The sequence below is a fragment of the Malaclemys terrapin genome, chromosome 1, assembly GCF_027887155.1.
Source record: "Malaclemys terrapin pileata isolate rMalTer1 chromosome 1, rMalTer1.hap1, whole genome shotgun sequence".
Lineage (NCBI taxonomy): Eukaryota > Metazoa > Chordata > Testudines > Emydidae > Malaclemys > Malaclemys terrapin.
Genome location: NC_071505.1, coordinates 126999336 through 127027145, shown reverse-complemented (window position 1 = coordinate 127027145; position 27810 = coordinate 126999336). Strand labels below are relative to the sequence as shown.

General features: G+C 40.4%; 1 long non-coding RNA gene across 7 annotated transcripts in view; it reads right to left on the bottom strand.

Annotated features, from left to right (window-relative positions):
• Positions 1 to 27810, bottom strand: part of LOC128842406 (uncharacterized) — a 128537-nt gene that overhangs the window by 21969 nt on the left and 78758 nt on the right. The window lies entirely within an intron of this gene.

The following is a 27810-nucleotide window of genomic DNA, read 5'->3' as shown; positions in this document are numbered from 1 at the left end:
CAAGGCCATGCTCGGATAAGGAAATCTGCTTCAAGTGAAAAAGCATGTTCTAACTGGATCAGAACCAGCTCTTCCATGATAGCTCAGCACATATAAGTCAGTTTTACACTTTGTGACAGCAGCATAATGCAGAATGCCAGTTAGATTGTATGTCTATCCCACAACGCGCAATGAGGCAGTGTACCAATGCTTCATTGTTTTGTGACCACAGAACATTCACTGTGTGGAAAGAAAAGAGTCTGAAAAGAGAAACTATGATTTTCTAATTGATGCAAAAACAACAAACCCCCACTACTGTTTCCATTTGACTCCTTGAAAAGCAGCATGTAACTGTTTTATAAGGGCTTCCCACCAACACCAGTATTTTTCAACTTATACAGTATTCCTCAACTGACCCTTAAAAGGCGGAACCCTTCTGTCCCACTTTTACATTCGTTATTTTTCCTTTCCCATGCAGAATGTTGATGTTTAAAGTGAACCATAAACGCACCACAGTGCTAATTTTCACAGCCTTAACACATTCTCCCTCCCCCCATCTACTAGGTTGGTGGGATTTTTTTTCTTGTCGATTTTTGATATTTTTGTTCTCACTCATACATTCCAAATATCCTATCCATGCCACCTCATGTGCTGGTTTAAACTTTGTGATGATAGTCCAAAGAATATCTTCTTAGCCATCTCCTTCATTGGAAAATCTTGAGATCTATAACCACCAGCAAATACTTATAAAGAATTAAAAGTAGTTGGTGTTGGTGTTTCATTGCCATGAAATGTTTCCCTCTGGAAGTTTATTCAGAATGATAACCTGGCTTATGCTGACCTGCTTTAAAGTCCAATGTGTCATAGGAATATTTCAAATGTAATCGGATTCTTGTAGACAGTCACAGAATCACAGAAAACGACTAGTTCCGTATAGCTATTGTAATTAGATATTTTAAAAATAATTTCCCCCATTTATAAAGCTATCTGTAAGCTGTAATAGCATCCACATGAAATGAGCACAACACTCATTCTCTCATTTGCATATGGCATATAAACATTTGTTGGATGAGACATTTAGACAAAGTCCTAAACACTATGGGAATTAAAGATCCCATGAGTACTTTTTGAAAGATATGGGGCTCACAGAACTGGGCCTTATATTTAGGACAGAGAATCTCATTGCCATGGGATAATGATCATTCCTGCACTAGATACCATTTGCTATATCATGCTTGCTGGGTCTTTTTGCTCTGTCATGACTATGAGCAAAAAGTGATGAATAGTTCCTGGAACAATCATGAAACAGTAACTTTTACTCATTGGGAATGTGGTTAAGAGTTAATACTCTGCTAATTTATGGTTTGTCATATTGCTAGATGATGGCTTAATAACAAAGGAAAAAATGACCACCAAAAAGGTGACTCAATGCATGTCTTCCAACTGACTAATAAGTTACACACTAACTACATGCTAGGTTTCATCCATATAACAACAACAAGAAAAAAAGGAAATGACATAATTCATGCACATTTTTATACAGGCCTATTAATTCCATGAAAACAAAGCAAAAGGAAAGGCACTTCTGATACCAAATGAACATTTACCACTTTTTCTATTTAAAGTTAATTATACTGGGTGGGATTGTCAAAAGTTTTAACTCTGCTCCTATTGAAGCTAATGGAAATTCACCCCACTGACTTCAACCACAGCAGTGTGAGGCTGGTGCTCAGACCAGGTGCTTTTGAAAATCCCATCCGGTATCTATACTCTTCAATTTCCTCTCTGGTATACGCACATCTCATTTACAACACAAAAATGGTTCCACACAAAAGATCCGCAAAATAAATGCAAACTCTGAAAAAATGGGCTTTGGTCTGATGCAACATGGGAGACGTTGAAGCAAAGACATTTCTGTCTTCTAAAGTACCTTATTACAAATTCTGCTCGATGAATTGTGCTGCAGGGCTCCATATCTCCCCTGAATCACAGTATTGGCAGTACTTTTTTGTTCTGAACTGGTTTTATCTTTTCAGTCAGCCAGCCCATGGCTGGTTACTACAGACATTTTTTCTCTCCTGGTAAGCCTGAACTTTCACAGGTCAGTTTTATAATACTTTATGGATGATGTTAACACTTTCTGCAAATTTTCACTATAAAGACCAGCCTATTGCCATAATGATATGCAACATTCTGTCTAAAAGGATTCAAGGATTAGTGGCCCAAAATTAGTGGTGCAAAAAAGATTTTATAAAACCAAAATAATAATAAATAATACTACTTTGTGATTTTATAGCATTTACTATCTGAGGATCTCAAGCACTTTGCAAATAGCCATCAAAACGTCCCTCGGAGATACAATAGGAGCTATTAAAATCAACATTTGTCAAGTTACCATAAATATTTCCTATTCTAAGTATAACTGTGGAATCACAGATACTACGTATGGTAACTACTAGAAACCCTCACTTTTTAATGACCACCACCTATGGCTTCGAGTCTGCAAAGGCTTACACATGTGCTTCCCTATATGCATAATAAGCCGCCCAACTGACTAGAATAGCACTACTCACAGTGGGTAAAGTTAAGCACATGTATAAGTCTTTGCAGGATTGCAGTCTTAGTTAGGTATTATTTTCCATATTTTTCAGTGAGGAACTGAGGCATGGAGAAGTTAAGAATGACTTGCTGAAGCCCAGACATTAAGTCTATGAAAGAAATGGGAAGAGAATGCATATATTATGACGTCCAGTTCTAGCATAAAATTTGCAAAAGCACTGACACGACTTAGGATGTTATGTCCCATTTTCAAAATTGAATGAGGCACTTATGAGACTAAATCTTATTGAAAGTTAATAGGACTTAGGTTAAAGTCATTTTGAAAATGAGACTTAAGCTCTTAACTTACTTAAATGCATTTGAAATTTTTACTCCTAGAGTTTAAACAAAGAGGCATCCCTTCTCTTCCAGAATTTGCTTGAATACAAATTAGAAATGGGCCTGATCTGTGGTATTTCCTGCAGAATGGTGACAAAGGGTAATAATACAGGCCCATATGTTCCAAAGATATTCATGCTGAAAAGTGTAAAAACTTACCAAAAACCATTCCTTGAAATTCAGTACAAAAACTTAAATTTCCTCTCTGGTATGTCGTCATCTCAATTTACAACACAATGGTTCCACACAAAAGATCCTCAAAATAAATGCAAACTCTGAAAAAGTGGGGTTTGGTCTGATGTAACATGGGAGACGTTGAAGCAAAGTCATATGCATGCCACCATGGGAAAATGCAGTAAATTACGACAGAAAACCGAGATAAATTAATACAGCTTTAAGCAATATTAAACTTGCTATAAGCAAAAATCCACTCCCTAGGGTGGCAAACTATAAATGTATAAGCATAAAGGGATCATTTGCAAATGGCTGAGATGTGTGGGCTTAATCTCAGGCTGCAAGGTACTTGGCAAAATGTGCTGTACATTTCTGTCTTCTAAAGTACCTTATTATAAATTCTACTCGATGAATTGTGCTGCAGGGCTCCATATCTCCCCTGCACCATGGTATCGGCAGGACTTTTGTATTCTGAATTGGTTTTATCTTTTCAGTTAGCCAGCCCGTGGCTGGTTACTACAGACATTTTTTCAGGTAAGCCTGAACTTTCACAGCTCAGTTTTATAATACTTTGTGGATGATGTTAACACTTTCAGCAAATTTTCACTATAAAGACCAGCATATGGCCACAGCTACTAAAAAAATGCCCAACATGAATTATTTCTCTGTAACAGTACTATAACTACAGGCAACTCCATGAAAACAATGGTAAATCTATTGGGTAGGATTATCCCTCAGATCTGCATGCGGAGGGTCGCTTCACATACAAATCTTCTTCATCATAGATGGATAGGGGAATGGCAGGGAGTAGCACCATCCTCTTCTATTGCAGACCCCACAGAGCATGCTGGGGAAGATGGCAGAAACTGTGTGGTCCGAGGGGGGTTGGAAGGCTGTACATTGTTTCTCCTGTCCCCTTCCCCCGGACCCACAGAGATTCTGAGAAATTGATTATACAACCTGGAGCTCAATTATTTTTTTTCCGTGAATTCATTTCTCCCTGCCCACCCGTCCCCAGAGGAAGCTGGAGTCACACTGCCAGGGTTGGGGGGATGAGGGCTAGAGCAGCTGTGGAGGCATATGGCCTCTGAGCGATGGTCATAGCCTACTGTGGATGTCCCCAAATCATTCCACACAGACCATGTCACAAAGGAGGGAACACCTCCCATCTCAGACAGAATCGCTTTCAAATATACTCAGAATGTACAGTTGTTCTCTATAGATATAAAAGAGGGATCTGGTGGAGGTAAACTTTCAAAGTAGAGTGTGTGGATTTAACTACATGACTTCCCATGAGATTAAGGAGTAACTTGGATAAGATCCTTGCATAATGCTTTGAAAAGTTGCACTGTAGTGTCATAATTGTACCAATTTCAGACACGACTTCTTGAGCAAGTAATTGTACCTCCAAAGCTACATGGCTTTTTGTAGCTATATAGTTAGTGTCATGTAGTAAATTAGCAAGTTGTAGCCATCCTCTATGGGCCAGATCCTTAGCTGATGTAAATCAGCATAGGCCCATTGACAACAACAGAGCTACATCGATTGAAACCAACTGAGAATCTGGCCCTAAGTGTTTTGTATAACAAGTAAAATACCACCACCTTACTCTTACACAGTGCTTTTCATCTTTAGATCTCAAAGTGCTTTTACAATGGAGGTCACTATACCTATTTCTACAGATGGGGAAACTGAGACTCTGGGAGGGAAGAGACTTTCCCAAGGTCACCCAGCAGGTCAGTGGGAAATTGAACCAATATAATAATCTCTTAATTGCAAAAAATAAATAAATCCCAAACCCTGTACATGTCACAAATCACTATGGCATGCTGCAGCAGTACAAGTGCACGCAAAACACAGCTACTATAAATAATGTAGCACCAATGACGATAGTGCAGCTAACAAGGTATTTTCATTCTCTCTCTTTGTGATTTACAATCTTTACAAATGCGGGCTATTGTTACTCATCCATATCTAGTACTAGGATACCCACTGCATTATACATTTCCATGAAAAAGGCTTTGGAAACAAAAATAGAACATAACAGTATTTAGTGTGAGTTGTGAGACTAATTTTAAAAACTGCTAATATAATTGCAGACATGTCTCCTTTTAGAATTTTAATTCTATGCAGCTGTAACAGTACCTGCACAATCACACAGCAAGCAATACCTGCTGATTACTATTTGCAACGGGAGCATACTGGAAGGCTCTCTCCAGACTGGGATCAAAACCAGGCTAATTACCAAGTATGTTTGGGCCTGGTTGTTAACAGTGAATGAACACTGTTTCTGTGACCAGTGGGAACAATTGTTTTTTCCTGAGACCTGTGCTAACTCCTGCCGTTACTCCTGCATGCAATCCACAGCATGGTACTATAGTCATGGTGCTAACAGTACTTACACAAATTATCCCCGCCATGCTAGTCAGGGAAAGTGAGCTAGATACTAGAAAGAAAGAAAGAAAGAAAGAAAGAAAGAAAGAAAGAAAGAAAGAAAGAAAGAAAGGAAATATGAGTCAGTGGGTTCATCTAGGATTCTGTTCCCATTGTTTTGAGTCAGCAGTTGTACCCCACAATACTGTAACCAAATATTATTCTAGAACCTCTTTTTTTTTTAAAGGGGGAGATATATGGTTCTTTCTGAGTTAAACCCATTTTCTGGAATGTACTGAACAAATATTTTACAAAAGGGAAAACAGTTTACTTTGGAGTAATGTTACTGTTGAATGATTTGTAGTGCTCATCGCTGAATGATAGAACAGCCATAAGGGCTATATTTTACAAAGGAGTCTCACTGTTGGAGGAATTAAATTTATCATATGCAGAAACAGGAAAATAATAATAATGATTATTTTGCCAATTAGATGAATAAATAGTTAATAGGATAAATCTGCCATGCAAGTTTATGTCAACGGCATTTCCTGCATGGACACCTGATAAAGGAGCAGGCATGTCAGAGAAATCCATACTTAATAAGGCTATGCATTTATGAGGTTTCTTTTGAATCACAAAGTCTGGGTTAGTCAATGAAGCTTTCAAACTATCTGACTTGAAAATTAGGGTTTGGCAAGGTCCACTGACATCTGTTTGCTGCCACTTTATTTAGCCTCCTTCTACATTCCCTGGAGGTATCACATACAAGCTGCTCTGCAGTACCACACTAGAGCAACTGCAGACAGAAGGGAATGTAGACGGACATGCAAAGTGTTTAAAATAGGAAGCACAGGCTCTGTGCTGGGGGCTAACATAACAGGTGTCTATATACTGGGAGCTTATATTAATGAGGCTTCTGTTACACATGTACTAGACTGTCGTCAGTCTTTTCAGAAGTAGATGGGTATTTTGGTTAAAGTCAGACAGAGTAACCTCATAGTAACCTCTAGTCTGGCTCACAGCCACTAGGGAGGATTCTGAAGGACTGTCCCTTAGTGCTGCATTGATTAGATTTCTTCCCATAATACTTCCAGTGTTTTTGCTCAGTAAACCTTACTGACAATTGATTCTAGAATAAAGGGTGGTGGGGGGAATAAAAGCTGATCTTCTTGTGAAAATGGGCCATAAAATTAACTAGGTTCCAAACATCAAACAATTCTTTTTGCTCTAATACAGCCAGAAAACGAGAGCCTGTGAAATACATGGGGGGTGGGGAAGTGGGGGTGGGGACAGGGAAATGCTGAAAAGACACAGTCCTAAACCAAAGAAAAAACAGCCAACAATATCTCCAGAATCAATACAATGTTCAAATTGAACATTTAAACACACAAAACCCAGGAAATATGAAAGTCAAAATCCCCTTGAGCAATATTAACTCGGTCATACGCTACATAAGAAACATTTTCATATTCTGTTTTTGTTGATAGATGTATATTTTAATACTTATTTTCACATGCTATTTGTGTTCATGAAAATATATTTAATACTTTTAATACCATACTCTGACTTTATGGTGCATTTCCTGACTTTTATGTGTTGTAGCATCCAACCTCAACATTGCGCCAACATAGGATTTCATTGGGAGGGAGGGTGTTATAAAACAAACAAATAATATTTTTTAAAAAATCTATGTCCACTCAAGAAAAGTGGGGCTTGGAACCCACGATGTAGCTAGAGGGGTTGTGGTAGTGCTTGTTTTGCTGAGGATATTAATCCCAATGCATTTGGGGTGCTTACAAAAATCACAAATGCAGTTTCTATAAATTGTTTTGAAAGCCTTAAGTGCACATATGCCAGATGGAAGAGTCAGTCAACTTGTTAATGTTAAAGTATAGTTAACTTGTCTAGAGGAGGAGACATGTGAATGTACAATTAGTTACATTTCCAAATTAATTTTCATATAAACTGGAGTCTGGCACTTCATAAAACACTCTTCTTTAAAAAAAAAAATCAATTGAATTTGCAGGCACCAGAATTCAGCAGAAAGGTCCATCAGACCCCCTGGGTCCCTTCTAATGCCACCTTTCTATTTTGGGTTTTTTACAGCAGGCCAATATGGGTCTTCCATAGATGGCTGACATTTTCTTCTATATGCAGTAGGTTGGTCTAATGCAAAACCTGGGACTTGCATGGCTCTGCTGTGGCCCTGGACAATTTTTGCTGGACAGAGCCCCTTATTTGTTTTTAAAAAAAATAGCTGGCAAAACAAGTGAAAAGTTGAGAGTTCTCAAACTAATAAATGATAAGCGGGGAACACCATAGCTTGAGTTAAATTATTGTCTAGCTATTAATCAAAATTTTAAGTAACACATAACTACTCTTTGTTACAAAACTCACCTGGCTGTTAATTCCTAGAAGAAAAAGCAGGATCTTACTAATGGAAATTAACCTGCTAGGCAGAGTTAAAGAAAAGAGAACTAATAGACTGTCATGATTATAACTAGTTGCACTGGAGATGAATGATGCAGTAAGTAAATTATAAATTACATATTACTTACAGTGAGATGGCAACAAATAAACAAGGGGCATATTGTACTAAAGAAAGTACAAGTAGTGGGTTTGTATTTTCTTTTCCAATAAAATACAGACCTACAGTACAACATCTTTTTATTATGTAATGCATCTCAATATGTATCAATATACTATGTAGATTGCTGAAAATTCATCAGCCTCATAACTGTATTTGGATACTAAGACACAACATTTAAATAATCTATTCAAGTGTTAAACATGTTTGCATATTTGGGACCAATGGAAGTAGGGAAGGGAACTAGCACCAAAAATATCAAATACTCTTTGTTAAATGGTTTACATACATTTAACATCTATGAGACAGTGGCAATGACCTCTAAAGTTGATGTTTATCTTGGGTTTCACATCATTCAAAATATTTTAAATTCATGTCTTGGGTCACATGCATACCAAGAAGGGAATAATCAGAAACAACCCGCCACCCTCCAATAAAAAAAGGTTATCGACATACAAAATCTAACACAGATGCTGCTGCTAAATGTTACCAAGCCTTACTTCGGGTATTGTATTCTTTTGTTTCAACAACTGAGATGATTATTTCTGACACTTTGCCGTTAAATATGAGAAAGGAATGAAAGACAGCTATTCACTTGGCATAAGCTTACATTCCTGCCCATTACTGATCAACAGAAGCCTGTTGAGTTTCTAAATACTGTACAAGTAACAGCAAAAAAGGGTGCTGTAAGCCAAACTGCTTGCATCTTCATCCAGAATAAAACATTCTTACTGAAAAATCCTAAAAAGCCAGGATAAGATAAAATTGAGCATTTTTCAATAAAGAAAATAAGTAAACAAACAGACTTACATTTTTTCTCTGTACGCATTATCTAAAAGGTTTTGCATGTGCCCTGAGACCTTTGAATAATTGGGGTTGCAATGTAGCTTTAGAAATATACCATACTTTAAAAAGACCAACATTGTAAAAATAGCACCTCTGAACATTTCAAAGGTAATTTAACCTACTGAGTGCCATAGCCCTGTTACCCCCACAACACCATCCTTTCAGAGGAGGCTCAGAATGAACATTTGGAGTCCTGCACAGTAATTGACTGTCCACTGCCACTGATGCATGCAACTCATGGAACTTGTATGACTAATTCCAAAACACATACTAAAACATACCTCATTAAGAGCTTGGCACTTTCTATTATAACACAAGCATGTAGGTTTTATGAACTATAAAGATCCACTGGCAGCAATGACTCTGGAGTGAAATACAAATGAATTATAAGCATCAAAATCTCTGAAAAGTTTCTGCAAACCTGCTCACATATATATTCGAGAATGAAACATTCTTTCAGAGATGGTGTCAGAAAAAACTTGTCAGGAAACTAGATGACAGTTTTACAGATTTCTCCCAGTATGGAAAATTACAGTCTTTCCCTCACTTTGGGCAGAACATTGATCCAGATTCTCGTCTTAGAATTACTGGGAAGATAGGATAGTAGATGGAGAGACTTCTTAGATCTAGAGGTGGAAGAACTAGCTCGTCTGATTTTGAAAGCATTCAGATATGATTGGTTTTGTAAATTCGACTCAAGTACTACTGGGTTGATGTTCTGCGCAGGAGACAACTACGGAAGATGTAGCTGAAAAACAAATGTACAGATACTGTGAAACAGGTTCTGGGTGAAGTGAGTGAGAAAAATCTGAATGAAAAAAATACAGTTGTTACTATAAAAATCTTTACAGTTCTCTTTGCATGTAATTACCTTACCATAGTATTCAGGAAAATCCCCATGACTGGTATAGGGAATAGACTATAATCCCTATGCTGAGCGTAGAGAAATAGTACAGTGGTAATGTTAAGTAGGCAAATGAGAGATGTATAAAGATTTTAAAGCTGACCATGTCTAAGTTGTTATTTATTTGTATAGCCCCTATCAGGATCGAGCCCCTTTGTGGTACGCACTGGACAAGCACAGAAAGATATGGGTCCATGATGTGAGATTTTTCAATCTAATTTGAAATAAGATGAACCAAAGCCCCAATCCTGCAAATGACAATGTATGTGCGCAATTTTACATATGTGAGTATTACACTGTCCTCGACATGACGTCTTGTGTGAGTAAAGTTAAGCAGGGGCGTAAGTGACAAGCGAGAATAACAAACAATGTAGAGGAATGGGGAAGGGAGGATGAGGGTACTGATAAGGAGATCTCACAGATACAAAGATACATTATTGCATAACTTGTGGGTTCTAAATAATTGGAAAGTTCTTTTTTTCCCTTTTATAAACAATTAAAATCAGTCATGACTGACTGTTGTTCAACACAGGCATCACTGGCAGGCTGATTTCTTGTAGACATTACAGAAAAAGTGGTTCTTGAGGAGGGATCTGAAGAAGAAGAAAGTACTGGATTTACAGATTAGTTTGGGGGTGTGTACAGTTTACATTTGGTATCTCCTTGTACCAACCTAGCTTTTTGAGGAACGTCTATTCATAATACATTAACCATTTCCCCCTTTTACTACAAAAACTTTTCTTAAAAAAAAAATCTTCCTTAGGGGGGAAAAGGTTTTTAAAGTTACAGGATATAACTTTTTTGTATAGCATGAACAGCATGCTAGACATTTAAGAGAGAAGTAATACAAAGGGGAGTATGGTATTTGTCCAGAAGAGTTTACAGTCTAAGGCTTCATGTCTGCAAAGCACTCTGTGCAGGTGGATCGCTTCACCAGAGCTCTGGGCAGATGCAGAAGTCTGCCCATGTGGAGCTCTTTGGATGATCAGTGCCTAAATAGGTTGGCTAGTGGCAACATGTCACTGTCTCGTATTGCTCCTTGCTTGTGTCAAAATCCACATCTCTTTTTGATTTACCTAGTGTGGAAGGGTAAATTTGTGAAGAAGGTTGCCAAAGTGAAAGCTCATCTTTGATAAAACGAGTGTGGAAGTGACAATAAAGACAATATTTAAAGAAATGCCATTTCATTGTCGTTGGTTGTTCTTTGGAGTATGGTGCTACTTGATATGCTTGGCATTTAAATGTGATCCTAACCAGCCTTTGAAGTCAACATCTAATTAAAACAAATGGGAGATGTAGTTCACAACTTTAATAAAAATAATTTGCACTGTTGTAGCATCTTCTGTTGAGGATCTCAAAGTAATTTATAAACTCTGCTAGGCAAGTAGTATTCCTCATTATACAGATGGGGAATTGAGGCATTCTGTGATTCCATGTGACCTTGGGCAAATCACGTAAAGTTTGGGGGAGAGTCAGGAACTGAATCTGAATCCCCTAACTCCCTGGTTCTTGAACAATATAAACAATTTTCTGAAATTTTTTTTGCAGCTTACATGGCAGCTACGGTAGCCATGGCAAGTCATCTTTTCAATGGAGACGGCTATAAATAATATTCCATTTAATTAATTCTTTTCTTAAATGAAAGCTTGGTATCTGAATGGAAAAAACCTGCACATACTGTATTTCCGGGGAAACCTTCAAAACACAAAGTTGCAATTTTTGTGCCCCTCCTCTCAGGAAACTACTGGCTCTCTTCACAGGGCAATCTGCCTCATTTGGTGAATTTACTCCCTGTTACATAACTCCAAATCTTGCTTGCAGCTCTGAGTCTTTATTGTGTGTATGTGAGAGAGAGAGAGAGAAAGAGAAAGGAAAAGAGTGATCCCCGAAGAACTAGTTTAACGTGCTTTATTTTATTACTGTACACACAATGTTCTGAGGTGTTTGGCACTCAGGGCTACTACATAAAAATGATTGATTGACTGATTCCACTTTAAAAACAGAAGTACTGTACTGATACTGGGAGTAACTAGCTACTATTATTAAGATATGGCAGAATTTTAAAAAGCTTTGTATCTGCATCCTACTGTGCATGTAAAGCATCCCTCACCATCCTCCCTCTTATCCACGTACATGCAAAAGGTGCTTTTTAATGGTTTATAAAGGAAGCAAATAAATGCCATTAAATTGATTCCTCACTGGTCTCCCAACACACTAAATGCCATGTCCGTAAGATAACTGTAACGATTTCTTACAAGCCCTTTTAATTTCTGTTGTGCGTTTTTAGAGTGAGACTTAAAAAGACAAACGCTTGCAGCAAACTCAAACTGCACTATTTTTTTAAACATTATATATAGAATTCCATAAATATTACACATACCCTCCCGGATGTTGCTCTATGAAAGAAACTTAATTACAGCTATTTGGGGGATTTTGATTTTTAAAAATCTTACATTCTGTAGATGAAATCCTGGATATTAAAGAAGCTGCAAATAATATTCAGAATGAATGACATAGTTTGGTGGCCTTGTGCGATGTAAGCAGGTTCTGATTCAGAGCTGGGTTAGAGGCTACAGCTACAGGGAGATTCTGCCAGCAGCACATTTGTGCCAACAGAAAAGAACAGTTGATGGCATCTACCCAAGGTCAGCTCCTCGAGTTCGGGAGCTGGTCTTCTTCCAGATACTGTAAAGTCGCTTGTTTAAATGCAGCCAGTCGGCAACAATTAAGCATCTAAATAAAACATGCAGATTTTGTATTCCTATTGAAATCTCCTCCATGCCATGCTGTTTATTTTCTATTTCTCACAGTCTTCTTTATCCACCAATCAGCTACAAAATGGCGGTGAGAGCAAGGCAGACATTTTGTCTCATTAAAAGCTAAACAGAACAACCAAAATGCACTGAAAGAAAACAACCAATCCGAGGAGCCAAAACGAGATTGTGACAGGAAATATTAAGACTTCGAAAAAAGTTCTTTATATTGATTTGAGGTAAATTTAAAACAAAACTTAAGTAAAGACCCAAAACAACTATGCCCTTCCTACCCCCACCAAAACACCCTCCCACAGCCCAGGTACAGTACAATCTGGGTTCCCCTTCTTGGATATTTTTGTTACATGAGTTCGGTTCTCTACATATCTTAGCCATGCCCAGCTCCAAATTTAGTGTATGGCATATGGGTTCTGGACCACCCAGTGACAGTGACTCAGTCACTATAATCTTAACCACATTCTTCCTTTGCAAGTCCAGGCTAATGTTTTCTATTACACCTCAAGGAACTTTACATTTTTCAGCACAGCTTTTAAAACACTTTCACCAAAACCAGCAAATGCATTTTTAAACAATGGAACCCCTCTCAATGCATGCCGATAGTTTTTAATCTGAGCTAAACTATCTAATGGGTAATGAGCCTGCACAACAAAAACACTGACCAAGCCAATATCATAGCTCTTAAAAGCATAAAATCTACAAGCCAGGAAACACTTTCATTGTCTGGAACTATGTAACTACCAGACTTTGACTAGAGTTAATATGTACAGCAATTGATGAATCCAAAAGAGCAAATATGCTAATCTTTAGGAAACCTAGCAAAGCACATGCTACTTATTAAGGATTTATGTACCGGCCAAATTTCAGATTTAAAGGTTCAGTCGTTTTTGCATTATTCCCTCAGGAAAAAAGGTGCAAATTTTTTTTAACTGAGAAAACTGTGTTTTTGTCACTCTCCTATAAATCACAAAAGGCTAAAGGGATTTTATTCAGACCCACTTAACCATACCAGATGAACAACATGACTGGGTTAATGTTACTTAGATAAGTGTACCTTAACATTTAAAAAACAGTAACACCATACGTTGTGTGGAAAAGACCTTTTTCAAAAGCTTCTATTTGCTAGTGATTTACAATTTAATAAATAATATTTTAAAGTTTATTTTTATACTGACTGAACAGTTAAGGAGTGATTCATGTTGAGTGGAGAGGTCTTGATGTCAGAGGTGACTGGGCCAAAGCAAGAGTTTTGCTCTCACTCCCCTCTCCTGCAAACTTGAACCAGTCACACTAAAATGTGGTGATGTGAGTTGGGGTTCAGCAGATGGGAGACTGAACTCCAGGAGCCTGTGCCCGAAACATGGACAGGCAGTGAGACCTAGCTACATGGGGAAGTGGCTGGTCCAAAAGAACCAAAATTGGATACCAGTTCTTGGAACACAGGTAGCAGGGAAAGGGTCGGCTATTTAAAAAGAGTGGCCAGCAGAGCGAGTCTTGAGACCATGTCCCCAGATGGTAAGTGGAAGGAGACGTCTAATCAATTACTGTGACTGGCCGAGCAGGAAGAACCCAACTCTGGGACCACAACCCCAGAAGGAGGGAAGGAGAAGACATTTGGATTCTGAGCAGTTAGCTTTGTTCGCGTTCAGCAAGGACACACCTACCAATAACATGGCATGCTCCTGTACATTTACATGTGAAAAATTTCCAGGTTGCATATTGAAACTTTCCTACTAGGTTCAGGAGGTATAGGAGGTAGAAGAGATTTTAACGGGCCAGACTGCAGCTGGTGCGCAAAGGGAGAAGAGGTGAAGTGCTATCACAGTCCACAGTGCCAGTGGAGACAGGCCTATCAAGCATGAGCATATGGTGCACCTTGTTAATGTGTGGAAGAGCTCCCACTCCAGACTGTGCTTCACTAGAACCCCTGGAGGAATGCTTCTGAAGAGTCCAGCTGCTGTGAAACCCCTGATCACTCCAGCACGGGCTGTAGCTTAAAACACAACAGAGCCCTCTGTGTTTATGAAGAGATGTTCTTCCCTATAACATTTGTTTTCAATGTTCCGTTTATCTCTCCAGTGGTGCTAGCAGTCCACAGGAATGCTATGACAACAGGTGGGACAACTCTTTCAGAACTTGAGCAGTGCTGCCAAGATCAGGATGCCTGCCAAGCTCAATACACATACTGTACATACAAAGGTCATGAACCATCTCTAAAACCACTGATTTAAAAACTATGTTAATATCAGCTCCACTTTGCTTTTGCTACCAAAATCGCTAATTCTGAAAAGCTGGTTGGTTCCAAGTTTTGTTAAAACCTTGAAACAGTGAACTTGTTCATGAACCTTGGCCCCAAGAACCCATTGGCATCAGATTTGTATAATTTTTGGTGGTGCCCAGAATGGTTCCAAGCAGAGCTGTCCCATCCATAGGACTGACCGGGGTAACCGCCTCAGGCCCTGCGTTTTGGAGGCTCTGTGCTTCAGGGGGATGTGGGGTCCAGGGTGGCCTCTGGGTCTAGCGGGGGCCTGGTGCCAGCAGCAGCAAGCGACCAGGCCGCAGCCTGCCTCGCTCTGCCCCGCTGGCTCCTGGAGTTGCTTGGGGGAGGGGGCAGAAACCGGAAAGAGGCAGGGTGGGAGCTTAGGGTAAGGGATGGAATGGGGGCAGAGCAGGGGTGGGAATAGACAGGGCAGGGGTTTGGGGGAAAGGGTGGAGTGGGGACGGGGCAGAGCGGGGTGGGCTGTGGCCGGGTCGCTTGCTGCTGCAGGCGCCAGGCCCCCTCCAAGCTGCACTGGACCCCGCATCCCCCTGAAGTGTGGGGCCCCACAAAGCAGCTGCCCCAGTCTGTCCTATGGACGGGACAGCTTTGATTAAATATAAGTGTAAGCAGAGTCAGGATGAGCTCTACGCTGACATCTGATGGTGAATTATGGCGAGTGTGGAAAAGAACTCCAGGGGCTGATCTTGTTTGCATAGGCACACCCACTCGCCTGGCAGGAAACAACAGCAACTCAAAGTGGTTACTTTGGCTGGTGTGGGATCCCCAAGTTCTCTGTTATTGGGGCAGGAAGAATAAAGTTTTGTTACCCTGATTCTGTGAATCAAGGGCAGTGAACCTGTTGTATGACAGAAGGACTGAGTGAGTTCTTCACCATTACCTAAGTAGCACTTGCTTGACAAGGGGCATGAGTTACAAAAGCCAGTGAAGGGAGAGAGGATGGGGTCAGGTATTTATATCTGATGGTATGGGCCCTCTTTGAGGGGTTGAAACACCAATTGCACTACCTCCTCTCTCCACTGTTGAATGTCAGAGCTAACTTTGATTCCATTAGGAGTCTAGTTACAGGCTGCTGAGCTGAATTCACTTTGGGCTAATGGTGCACTAGCACTGGGGCTCCCCTACTATTGCTAAGAGCTGAAATCACAAAAGAGCTTAAAGTTATTAAGAGCTGAGATCACTGAGACTGTGACTAGTGGGGGAGCCTGAAGCTATATTGCTAAGCGGCTGGTGGAGCAGCTAGCAGAGTGGAGCTGAGCAACTCACAGGTCGGTGAGCAGGGTGGAGTGGCTGGAGAAGCAGCGAGCAGAGCGGAGCCTTGTGGGAGCGGCCCAAGGAACAGCTGAAGTGGAGCAGAGCAGAACTGAGCGGCTCACAGGTCGGTGAGCAGAGCAGAGCAGCTGCCAGAGCAGTTCATGGACGGCGGGAGCGGCTCACAGGACAGCTGGTGGAGTGGAGCGGAGCAGCTCGTGGAGAAGGCTGCGGCGGAACCCCACGGAGAGGCAGCCAGTCGGCCTTGGATCACGTAAGGTGCCCTTAACACCCTGCGTGCCTTCCCCCCCCCCGCTTGAACTCTGGGGCTGCACTGACCAGGGACAGAGACTTGGGGGGGTTGTTGGACTTTTGGGACTTTGGTGATCCTTGGGTTGCCGGACCCAAGAGACTTTGGGGTTGTTGGACTTTTGGGACTTTGGTGATCCTTGGGTTGCCGGACCCAAGAGACTTTGGGGTTGTTGGACTTTTGGGACTTTGGTGATCCTTGGGTTGCTGGTTTCAAGAACCAAAGGGAAAGGACACAGCCCAATTTGCTGGGGTGGGTTTTTTTTGCTCATGAAGCCTGTTTGTGTTGTTTGTCCAATTTAATGCTGATGTTGTTTACCTCATGTTATTAAACATTTTCTGTTACACTCAGACTCCGTGCTTGCGAGAGGGGAAGTATTGCCTCCTAGAGGCGCCCAGTATTGCCTCCTAGAGGCGCCCATGTAATTGTCCCAGGTCACTGGGTGGGGGCTCGAGCCGGTTTTGCATTGCGTTATTGAAACGGAACCCCTAGATACAGAACCCGGCCCTTGTTGCTGCCAACTTAGATGGGCAGAAGGGTTACATAAGCCCAAACATTGGTGGAGCCGGGCCCATATTCCTGAATATTAAAGGAGCATGGGCACCACGGGCCCATATAATTCGCCGCCTATGTAAGAACCATGACCTTTTGAGCAAAGCTAGCCCTAATTTAAGTTTTGGGAGGGTGGTGATGGGGGGAGGGGATGGACTTTGAGAATACTTAAGGTTTCACACTGAAAGTGTGGGAAACTCATGATTTCACATGATTTCATAACAAAGCCCAATGAAGTTCAGTGGTTTGAATGGTTTTTCACAAAGAATTGTTAGGTTCTTTGAACTTGAAACTCAAGCAAAATTCGGCGACAGCTCTACCAGGCCGCTTCATTCTTCGGTGGCAATTCGGTGGCCGGTCCTTCCCTCCGAGAAGGACTGAGGGACCCGCTCCCGAATTGCCGCCGAAGACCCGGACGTGTGCCGCCCCTTTCCATTGGCCGCCCCAAGCACCTGCTTCCTGCGCTGGTGCCTGGAGTTGGCCCTGAATGTTTCCCACAGAGGCAAAGCTGGCTCAAGGGGCTCATAGGCCCCACTCTTCCCAATTTTTCGCACTCCGTGACTGTCACAGGCAATCTCAGCCTTTATTTTTTTTAAAGTCAGTCTCTAGCCCTTTAAAATGTGGAGTTAGCATTAGAAATAAAACCAGTTGCAAGGCTTTAAAGCTTGTTACTGTGTTCCTTAAAACTTCATGTTATTCAGACTCTATTGCAGCTGCCCAGGGCTGGCTTTCAAGGCCCATGACACTAAAGGCCAGGGGTTCTTCAGAGATTTGTGAGGGTGACACTACATCAGTTCACAGCTGTGTGTGTGAGGGAGTTTTGAGGGGACTACCTGAACAGTTTCCTTCTCATCACTGCCAGCAAGCTGATTCACCTAATTTGCTGACTAGCTGAAGTCTTCTGGTTGTAAGAAGGGGCAGTTTATAAGCATGAGAGGAGAGTGGTCTTGAATGTAAAGGATCTATACATTGTTATACTTGCATGGTAATCAATGGTCTGACAATGACTTCTTCTGTAGTTTGGTCAAGTTATTTAATGTGTCTGCTTCGGTTTCTCCCCATTTTAAAATGGGGATAATAATATTCTGCCTGATGGGGGTTAGGAAACATTAATTACTTAATACTTGAGAAAAGGAATATACAGGTATTATTAATATTAGAGAGATGTGGGGGGTCTTGGATGAGTATGGAACATAGGTGGAAGTAAGAGGGGAGAATGGAGGCGAAAAAAGCACAAGGGAGAAAAGAGAAGAAAGGGATTAAGGGAGGCAAAAACAATATGGGAGAGGACTAGTAACAGGAAAATATAAATATGAAAGGAAAATGAGAGGAGAGAAGTTGAGAGAAAGAAGAGAATAAAGAACAGAAAAGAGCAAAGAGAGAAAATGGTTTGAACATGAACTTGGAATGTCAGAAAATGGGGACAAAAAGCAAGAAAAGACAAATTATATGTTAATTCATTTTTGTTTACTGAATTTTCCTGGCAAACAGTGTGTACTTTTAAGAGTGGTAGAATGGGATGGAGCACTATTTTGAGCCTGGATGGAATATTAATATTGCCAGCTACTCTGGATTCTATTGTTAAATCACTGGAAGAAGAGATAAAATAAGCCACATTTTGCTACCATGTTTATAGCCATCGGACTTCTGCTTTTTTGGTGAGCTGTCCCTAAATATTTTTAAACGTTGGCATTTATGTCCAGATCCCAGTACAGAGAACTGGTTTCCAATTCTTCTGCAGCACAGGAGACACCCTGAACAATCACCCATTAATATAAAAGAGCCTTTAGTCTAGTACTAGATCCTGAGGAGTCATCTCAATGGCTCTTCCCAGAATCCAGAGGCCACATGTGTGCCTAATGTGGCAATCATTGCATACGGGATTTGGCTTCGCTTGGGGAAAGAGGGGTGGAAAGTGTCTTGCAGGCCCACCTCAAAATATTTAGGCTAGCCTTGTTACTGCTTATTTCTGTACCCAGCCTCAGCAGGACTAAGGTCCTTTGAGCCAGGATGCTATTTGCTAATGCAAGATTTCAATGGCCACATATACGCCCAGAAATTCAGATGCTACTATTGGGAATACAGAATTGCTGTGATTTCAATGATGAACTGGGATATATGAACTGGGATGAAACTAGACTTGTAAATATTGTCTGGAATAAAAAGGTCAACACTACCACCCCAAAGTGTTTCTTAGTTATTTTCAAAAGTATTAGAGTTACCATAACAACCTAATGTATCTTTTTATATAAATTCCTTTTCTCTTCATCATTTATGTAAGCACTGTTGCCTTGGCAACTAAAAGAATTGTTTTAATAAAGCAACGCCTTTTTATTTTTTTTCAAACTGCATGTTCCTGTAAGATTTCACTGAGAGAAGGCTCATCACAACCCTCTCCACTCCCCAAGACACTCAACAATGGAACAAAAGAAAAGCTAAGAATAATGAAGGAGGAGACCTCTTATCACCTCTTCCCCACAATAAAACTCCTTTTGTAGACATATGTGGCCTAAGTCTAAAACAATGTGAAATTGCATGCCCATTAGTCATATGTATACTGTATAGGGGATGCCACTAAATACTTAGTATGTGCCACTCCATATTGCCTGTGCTCTGCTATTGCCTGAGTATGGGAATCCACCTTGAGGACCTGGGGTAGTGGATGCTGAGTGTTTAATGGTGCCAACTCTATGCTGAAAAAGCTGCATTAATATATGACCATGTCTTTGTCAGCAGCCTCTACCCAGGTTTCTGGGGAAAGGAAGAATAAAAGACACAAGTGCCATCTGAAGCTCTCAACGGTTTTGTAGTGGGTTCATAAGGTGCCAGAAATGCCAAAATGCAGTCCATGATTTTGACATATATAAACACCCTGGCCCCCCATCTGTGTTACAGCTCTCCTCTTCATCCATAGACAGTAACACCTGTCTCTTAATTTATTTGACATCTTTCTTCCTTTGCACTCTAAATTTAGGATCAGATTGTACTCTATCTTACTGCATGTTGAGGGGGATATCTGACTGATCTGGAGTAGGTAGAACAGAGGAGAAGAGAAGTGTGAAAGCTTTAAATATATATATTTATGTATAACGTATATATTTCACGTCTCCCCTCTGTGCTACCCACCCCAGGACAGCCAAATGACTTCCTTCTAAGTGAAGTAACATGGAGTACAATCTAGCCCTAAATTTAGAGTGTGAAGGGAGAAAAAATTCAAATAAAATAAGATACAGGTGTGGACGGGTGTTTCTCTCTGTGGGTGAAATTCACTCCCCTTGCAGATTCCCGGAAGGTCTATGTACCTCTTAAGTTCTATTTTGAGGGCTGGTATAGAATGTAAGTGGGTCTTAAGCGTGGCAAGGGCGTTCATTAGCCCGCTGCACAGGGATGAATTTTATGTGAAAATGGTACCAACTAGGGATCTAAGTACAGGACTGGGTACTATTTCCAATCCCTGCTGTGACACTGATTCCCGTTTGTGTCCTTTGGCAAATCACTTAAACTCTTTGTCTCTATTTCCTAATCTGTAAAATGAGCATCACGATGTTACCTGCAGTATGTTCTGTAGATGTGCAGATGACAAATACATAAATTTAAGGAGGTGCTCACACAAAGTTGTTGTAGCCATGTCGGTTGAGGATATTAGAGCCTAGGTGGGTGAGGTAATATTTTTTATTGGACCAACTTCTGTTGTGGAGAGATGGATGCTTTCAAGATTTCACAGAGCTCTTCTTCAGGTCTGGGAAACTTACTCAAGTCCCTTGAAATATGTGTTAACTACGTATGCTAAACAATCTGTTCCGACTTGTATTTAGCTGTGAAACTCTAAGTAAGTTTTCCAGACCTGAAGAAGAGCTCTGGTCCAATACAAGATATTATCTCATTCACCCTGTCTCTCCAAGGAGGAGCTCAGACATTACAGTGCTGGGAGCTACATAATTATCTATACAGACAAGGTTGGCTTGCCAAATAGTTTACATTTTAAATGAGTTTGGAAGATGAAAAAATTCAATAAGTGCTACATGAGGGTCCGATCTTCCAGGCAGACATTGAAGTGAACATTGACTTAATTAGAATTACTCAGCTGAGTCAAGTTAGGTGCGTCTTTTCAGGATCCTTATGCTGTAAGTAATTATTATGCTATAGCTCAGTCTTGGTTACAAAGATAAGGGGCTATGCTGATAAGTATAAATGAATAGGGGGCGGGTAGGAATTACTGATTAGGAGAGATTAGAAATAACTAAATATATACACACTTTGGTTTAAAGATTTCTTAGGGAAATGAAGTGGCATGATAAATCTTCAAATATTTGAAAGATATAAACATCAAGGTGAGAGAGAAAGTACTTAGGATTTCACAAGGTAAAAATGTAATTATGAAAGGGAAAAGTTAGGCTGAATATTAGGAAAAACATTGTAACAATGACTATGTATATTTTACAATATACTAGTCACCATAATAGTCTCCAACAGATGTGGTAAAAACCTCATTGCTTGGGGCAAGTAAAACAGACTGGGGAAAATACTAGACTAATAATTTTGGAACTTAAAAGATTCTCAAATCAATAGAAACATATCAACTCCAGGTCTGCAACAAAACTTTCTTTATTGTTTTTCTATAGAGAGCTAGACTTAAGACAGCTGTCACTTTCCCATAATTGTTAAGGGAGGCTGTTGAGATGGTTTATTCATACAGAGTGAAATTCAGTTATCAAAAGAAGACATATGTACCTTATGTGGTGCATAGGGCGTGTGCTGGCCACTCTGCACAGGGGTGAATTTCATTCACCATGCAAAGCTAAAGAGAATATAATACCTAACAGATTATGTACAAAAGGGAACAAGCCTGCATTGTCAAGGGAAATGGACCTGAATAACCTAACAGACTTTTTCCATAGCTAGCTTCTATAATTGTGTAGTGAACATCAACAGTTCTCTATAGACTTGCTACAGGCTCTCTCAAATACAGTACAATAACAGCAGTACTGATTTACATTAATGGTATTCTATAGGACTTGTATGGAATGAACAGTTCAATTTAACAGTTTCCCTTAAAATTAGGACATGGCAGTAATTGTCTCAAATCTGCCTCTCTGTAAATGAAACAACAATAAAGAAAAAATGCCAATGACTTGAAGCATAATGGCTTAGGGCTCGTCTTCAGTGCAACACTGCCTTGAGTTGCCACCTTGCCTCTAGCTAATCCAATCACTCTGTGCAGCTCAAGTGCCATTTCTCAGTATGGCTGCTCATACTCAGGCTAGAGCAGCCACATTGCCAAACAACACTGGATCCAAACAGGGTATGTCTACACTGGAGCTGTAGGGTGTGATTTCCAGCTGGAGTAAACATACCCAAACTATCACGGATCAAGCTAGCACACTAAAGATAGAACTGTAGCCAGGGTGGTGCAGGGGGCTAGCTGCCTCGAGTACGATCCTGCCTGAGACTTTAGGTACGCAATCAGGCCACTAGCCCCTCCTGGTACTCGTGCCACTATGACTACACTTCTATTTTTAGGGCACTAACTCAACCAGAGCTAGTATTAGTATGCCTATTCGAGGAGGAAATTACACCGCCCAGTTCCAGTATAGACATACCACAGCGTGTTTGGGTTTGCAGCTGATGAATTGTGCCGCAAACAAACTCGAGCCTGTAGTCTTTAGCTGCATCTTTACTGCATTACTACCTTGAGCATCAGCAGCACTGGAGTTTCAAGCCATCCTCCCTTAGAGGCCAGTTGGCTTGAGTTTAAAACTCCATCCAACTCAACCAGGAGACATCTGTGTGTGGACAGGAGTCGAGTCAGGGGCAACACTTGAGCTATACTTTGAGCTAACGTTGAAGGGAAAACAGGCCCTTACAATACACCCACATATGATTTGAGGTTTTAAATGTTCCTTTTCCCCCATAAAGTATTTATTTTCAGAACTACTTTTGCAAATAGATAAACAACAGTATGCCTCTAATTTTACATGGAAGGTTGCTTGTTAAAGATATTTTTGAATCAAACTTTGCATAAACTTTACCATATATATTTTGATGTCCCTAAAAAGTTTCTTATGACACATGACATCTTTCTGAATAGGAATCCTATACAGATTATTTGGATTAGAGTTTTTTTTAAAAAAAAATCCTATTTATAAGAGATTTTTGTGTACAGAGATTTAGCTTTTCATTTCTGTGCAGCAGTAAAAGGGTTAATTTCGCATCTAAATAGGAGTTTGCCTTTAATAAGAAAGCACTAAAGCAAGCCAACAATAATAAAGATAAATGAATGCCATTATTTTGCCTTTTGTCAATATTTTTATAGTGACAAATAGATCAAACACAAGATATTGTTAAGGCTTTTATTTCCCCCTCCCCTTTGTAAATCATAAATGGTTTGGTATATTTCATTTCAAAATAAATTCCCAGTGGACTCGTCTAATACGATGAAATAAAAAAAACCCTCTGCTGTATCTTAGATGGAAAAGTATACAACTGCTGTCTTCCTCCCCTATTCTCTAGCTGTTCCTCTTTCCCCATAAGCTAACAGAACAGAGCTGTCTGCCTGAATCAAAAATGCTTCATGTTCCCTCTTGAATTAAAGTTAATTTCTGAGACTTCAAAATACTTGAAGCAACATATACATTTCAATCAAAATGAAAGATTTTATAGGCTCTATTTGTAATTATATATTCCAGGACCCAAGTATATTCTGTGCTGCACAAATTTAGCTGGCATACACATGTGAGAAGAGACAGAGAATTCACCTCCCAAGCATGAACTCAGTACTTCCAGGGTATGGTCAGTTTGGGAGTAGCTGTGTGTGTATGAGAGAGACAGTGTGAGTTTAACTTTGTGCTTTGTGTGTGTGAGTGAGACGGGGGTTTGAGGTATGCTTGAAGACCCCACAGTCTGCTATTCTTGAACCTGTTTCAGCTTTAAAACAATCTCTTATACAAGGTCAGAAGAAATTTTTGACCACTGAGCAATATTCGTAAACAAGGCCAAATTAACTTTTCCATGCAGCTGCAGAAAGGCAACAGCTCAGTGGCCAAATTCCCAAAATACTCCCTTACAGTACTGGTCAGTGGAGATTTAACTTGTAGACTTAAGACCCCTGAATGTTTTCCCCCCAGAATTTTTAGTCTGTTTGGGTTAGATATAACTTTAGCAGGCTCCTGACAGAAAGGTACAGTATAACTGCTAACTAAACTCAGCTGGGAGGGGGTACATTCAGATAATGTACTTTTTTTTTCTTTTAAAACCATTTGATGATAGAAGTTTCTTTCCTGGAAATTGATTTAATATAAACTGTGAATTCTGATCCATCTGGAAATGGAAGTGAAGACAGTGGCAGTGGCAGTGAGACAGCCTGGAGTTCCATTTGGATTGGATTACCATCATGGACCCAATCCAGAAGGGCAGTCCATGCTGGGCTGCTTCTTTCTTTCATACCTTTCTGTCACTGAATCAGAGCACAAAGGTTTAAAACAAAGGGAAAAAAGCACTGGGAAGGAACTGAAAAGGAAATAGATATATATTTTTATTGGGAGTCTCTTCTTGATAAACTGTTGCTCTTCCAGCTGTCTCCAGGCTGTAATTATGTCTATCAGCAGGATGAGAGCTCACCTTCAGTAAGAACATGCTAGGGGGTCTCCTTCAGTATTCACAATGTAGCCAGCCCAGCATCATACCTAAGTGCCAAGTAGGGCTGCAGATATTCTGCAAAGGTGGCAAGAGTGGAGCCAAATTATTGATGAATGGGACCCTATGTTCTAACAAATCTGTTGGGAAAGAGTGACATTCAGTATGAACACAAAATATTTTTACATCTCAGAGAAGTGAAAGCCCAATTTCCAGCTCCAAAAATGATTATGAGTTCCAGCTATAGCATGGAAACGGTTTTGGTTACTTAGCATGTGTGTGAAACAATTGATTTTTTTTTTGCTGTGTTTATTTTGGAGCTTGCTATTTTTGAGGTCAGAGTTTCTGCTGAAGGAGGAAACCATATCTCTAGGGTATCAGGAATTAAACAGAGGAAAGAAAAAGCCATAGAGAAAGTAGCTGCCTTAAATAGGCAACTCAACTGTTTTGTTTCCTTCCTTGTTCAGCCTGTAGTCAGAAAAGAACCTTCAGTGTAAACATTAACTCATGTTTTAAAAAAAAAATGAATGTAATATTGAATTTCACAGGAGTTCTCTTTTAACCTCTTTTCTGCTGAAACCCTTTTGGTACTGCTGTGCTTTAAAGGGACTATATAGGATTACTATAGGTCAGTTTTTGCCTCGGGTTTAGTTGTTAGATTCTCCAGTATCTTACACAACAAAATGGGACATATGTAAGGCTGACTCTCTGCACAAGAGTGAATTTTACCCAGAGGGACAGAGAAATTAAGAAATGACGGGCAAGAAAGAAAACATGTTTTCAGAGACTTGAACAGACAGGAAGAGTCAATGAGGCAGTTAGATGGAGGGCAGCTGTTGCAGAGGACATGCCTCTTGCACCAACAGTGGTGACATTCCATGGCAGGGCACAGAAGAGAGACCAGTGCTAGAGGAATGGTGCAAAAAAGGAGGAGAAAGAAGACAGACAAGATACCTGGAGCAAGGCCATGGAGGGTAAGAGTTGAGCCCGTTATTTATACTGGTCTGGAATCACTCTCCATTTGCATGCATTTGAGAAGGTCAGGGAGGATGTACAGTATATTTGACAAAGTAAGTTTACCCCAGAGACCAGCACATATGTGTATGTGTGAGGGGGTTGCTTGGCACATCCCATAGTATGGGGGATGCTGAGATACCTTGCACCCTTTGGCAGTTCCAGGAAGCACTGTGCTAAGGTAGGCATGATGCCTTCAGAAGCTCTAAGGGAGCAGGGTACAACATGTGAACACCTTTGCACAGCATAAAGAATGTGTCCTCTCAAGTGAGGCCAGCTCTACTGGTTAATGGGCTGGAGTGGCAGAAACCTTCTTTGAGGAGGCTATTGCAACAGTCAGTACTAGCTCTGAGCAACCTTTACACACTGTGAGCATAAGGACTAGAATTGTGTCTGGTCCCTGCCCTGGGGCACAGATCAGGTGAGAAGGGGACATGCTGTGTGTCCTCCACCCTCCCCCTTCTAATACACGAGATACAATTTGCCCCTTAGGTTTTTTTTTTTACACATGGTAGTGGTAAGATGTAGTGGTTAATGTGAATTCTTTCTTTATTATTTGTACTACTGTGGTAGAGTCCAATGGCCTGATCAGGACTGAGGACAATGAGGAGTAACCTCAGTACTCAAGAGAGTTTTAGATGTTGAAAGAGAGCAAAGATTGGATCTGAGAAATGTCATGAGGAAGGAGTGGCAAGATTTCCACACAACATGTCTGTGTGGGCAAAAAAAGGTAGGAGTGAAAGATGAGTCACAGTCTATGGTGCTTTTTGTCAGGGAGGATGGTGGCACTGTCGATACTGACAGACAAAATGGGGAAGCCAGGAGGGTTTTAGATGAAGGGAGAGAGTTCAGTTAAGCCATGTCAAATTTTAGTTGACAAGGAGACCTCCAGAAGGAGATGTAAGAAGAATGGATTCTACGGAGGAGGACAGATCAGCAGTGGAGAGGTTTAGATTTTTTAGTCAGTAGTGTAAGATGGTAACTGAAGCAACGTGAGTACACACTATCCCCTAGAGAAAGTCTGTAGAGATTGAAAAAGAGTGGGCCAAGAACAGGGCCCTGTGGGACTGTCATGGAGAGTGGCCACACAAGGAGGACAACAAAGGAACAGCCAAAGAGGTTTTTCTGGCCTCAAGGATTAGTCAGTCTATAAACCCTGGAAGCCAAACTTTGCTCCTATGACTATCAGTACCATGGTATTCCATGTTAAATCAGCCCAGCCTAGTTAGTACTGCAATACTACATACACTGCACCTTTCATGTGTGGATCACAAAGCTTTTGCACATTAACTATGCTTCACAGTATCTCTGTGAGATAGGTATTGTTATACCGATTCTACAGAATGGCAAATGAGGTTCAGAGAGTTGTTCAAATGACTCGCCCAAGATCATGTAATGGGGAGTTCTGACTCCAAGCTCCCTGCTCTAGCCACTAAACTAAGAGAACGGATTTTGTCTCATCATAGTCTTTAGAATACTGGAAATAAAAAAAAAATATGATGAGAACCCATGCTCCATCGTACAGCATCCTTTTCACGTTAGAAATTGTTTGTATATACATTGATACAATCTCTCTGAAAAGTACGATTAGGGATCCAAGTTTACCCCCGGTATATATGAAAAGTTTGGCGTCAGATTTCCACCTTAAATATATTATGCTGTTAGTTTTCCTTCAACGCAAACTAAGCAACTCTTAAGTTCTGAGTGAAATAAGCAGATACAAGCTAGCATGAGACACAAAATAATAACAGATTTAAGTAGTCACAGAATTATATAACAAATAGATACCATGTTAAAAAGCAAAGGCTTTTGAAACAGATTAAGAGCCTGCAACCCATATTTAAACTGTGAATATGCAAGGACTAAGCATGCCTTGGGACTTGTGTTATTTGCATACATACTGTTCCAATCAATCAATATACGATTGTTAACGCTACAGACAAAACAACAAGAGACGCCTCAAACAGTAGACATTATTCAATTGATCTCTAACACAAGAATCTTCTTCCTGACAAGCTGTGTAATGCAGGTTTAACAAGAAGGATGTTGTAACTGAAAAATGGAAATGAAAGAATGTAGATCTGAAAGCAAGTAGCCTGAGAAGAGTGGTGCACAGTACCAAATTAAAAAGAGATTGCAACATTAATGGACTTCAAAGCTTTACAGAAATTTAGACTATACCAGCATATTGAAGCTAACTGT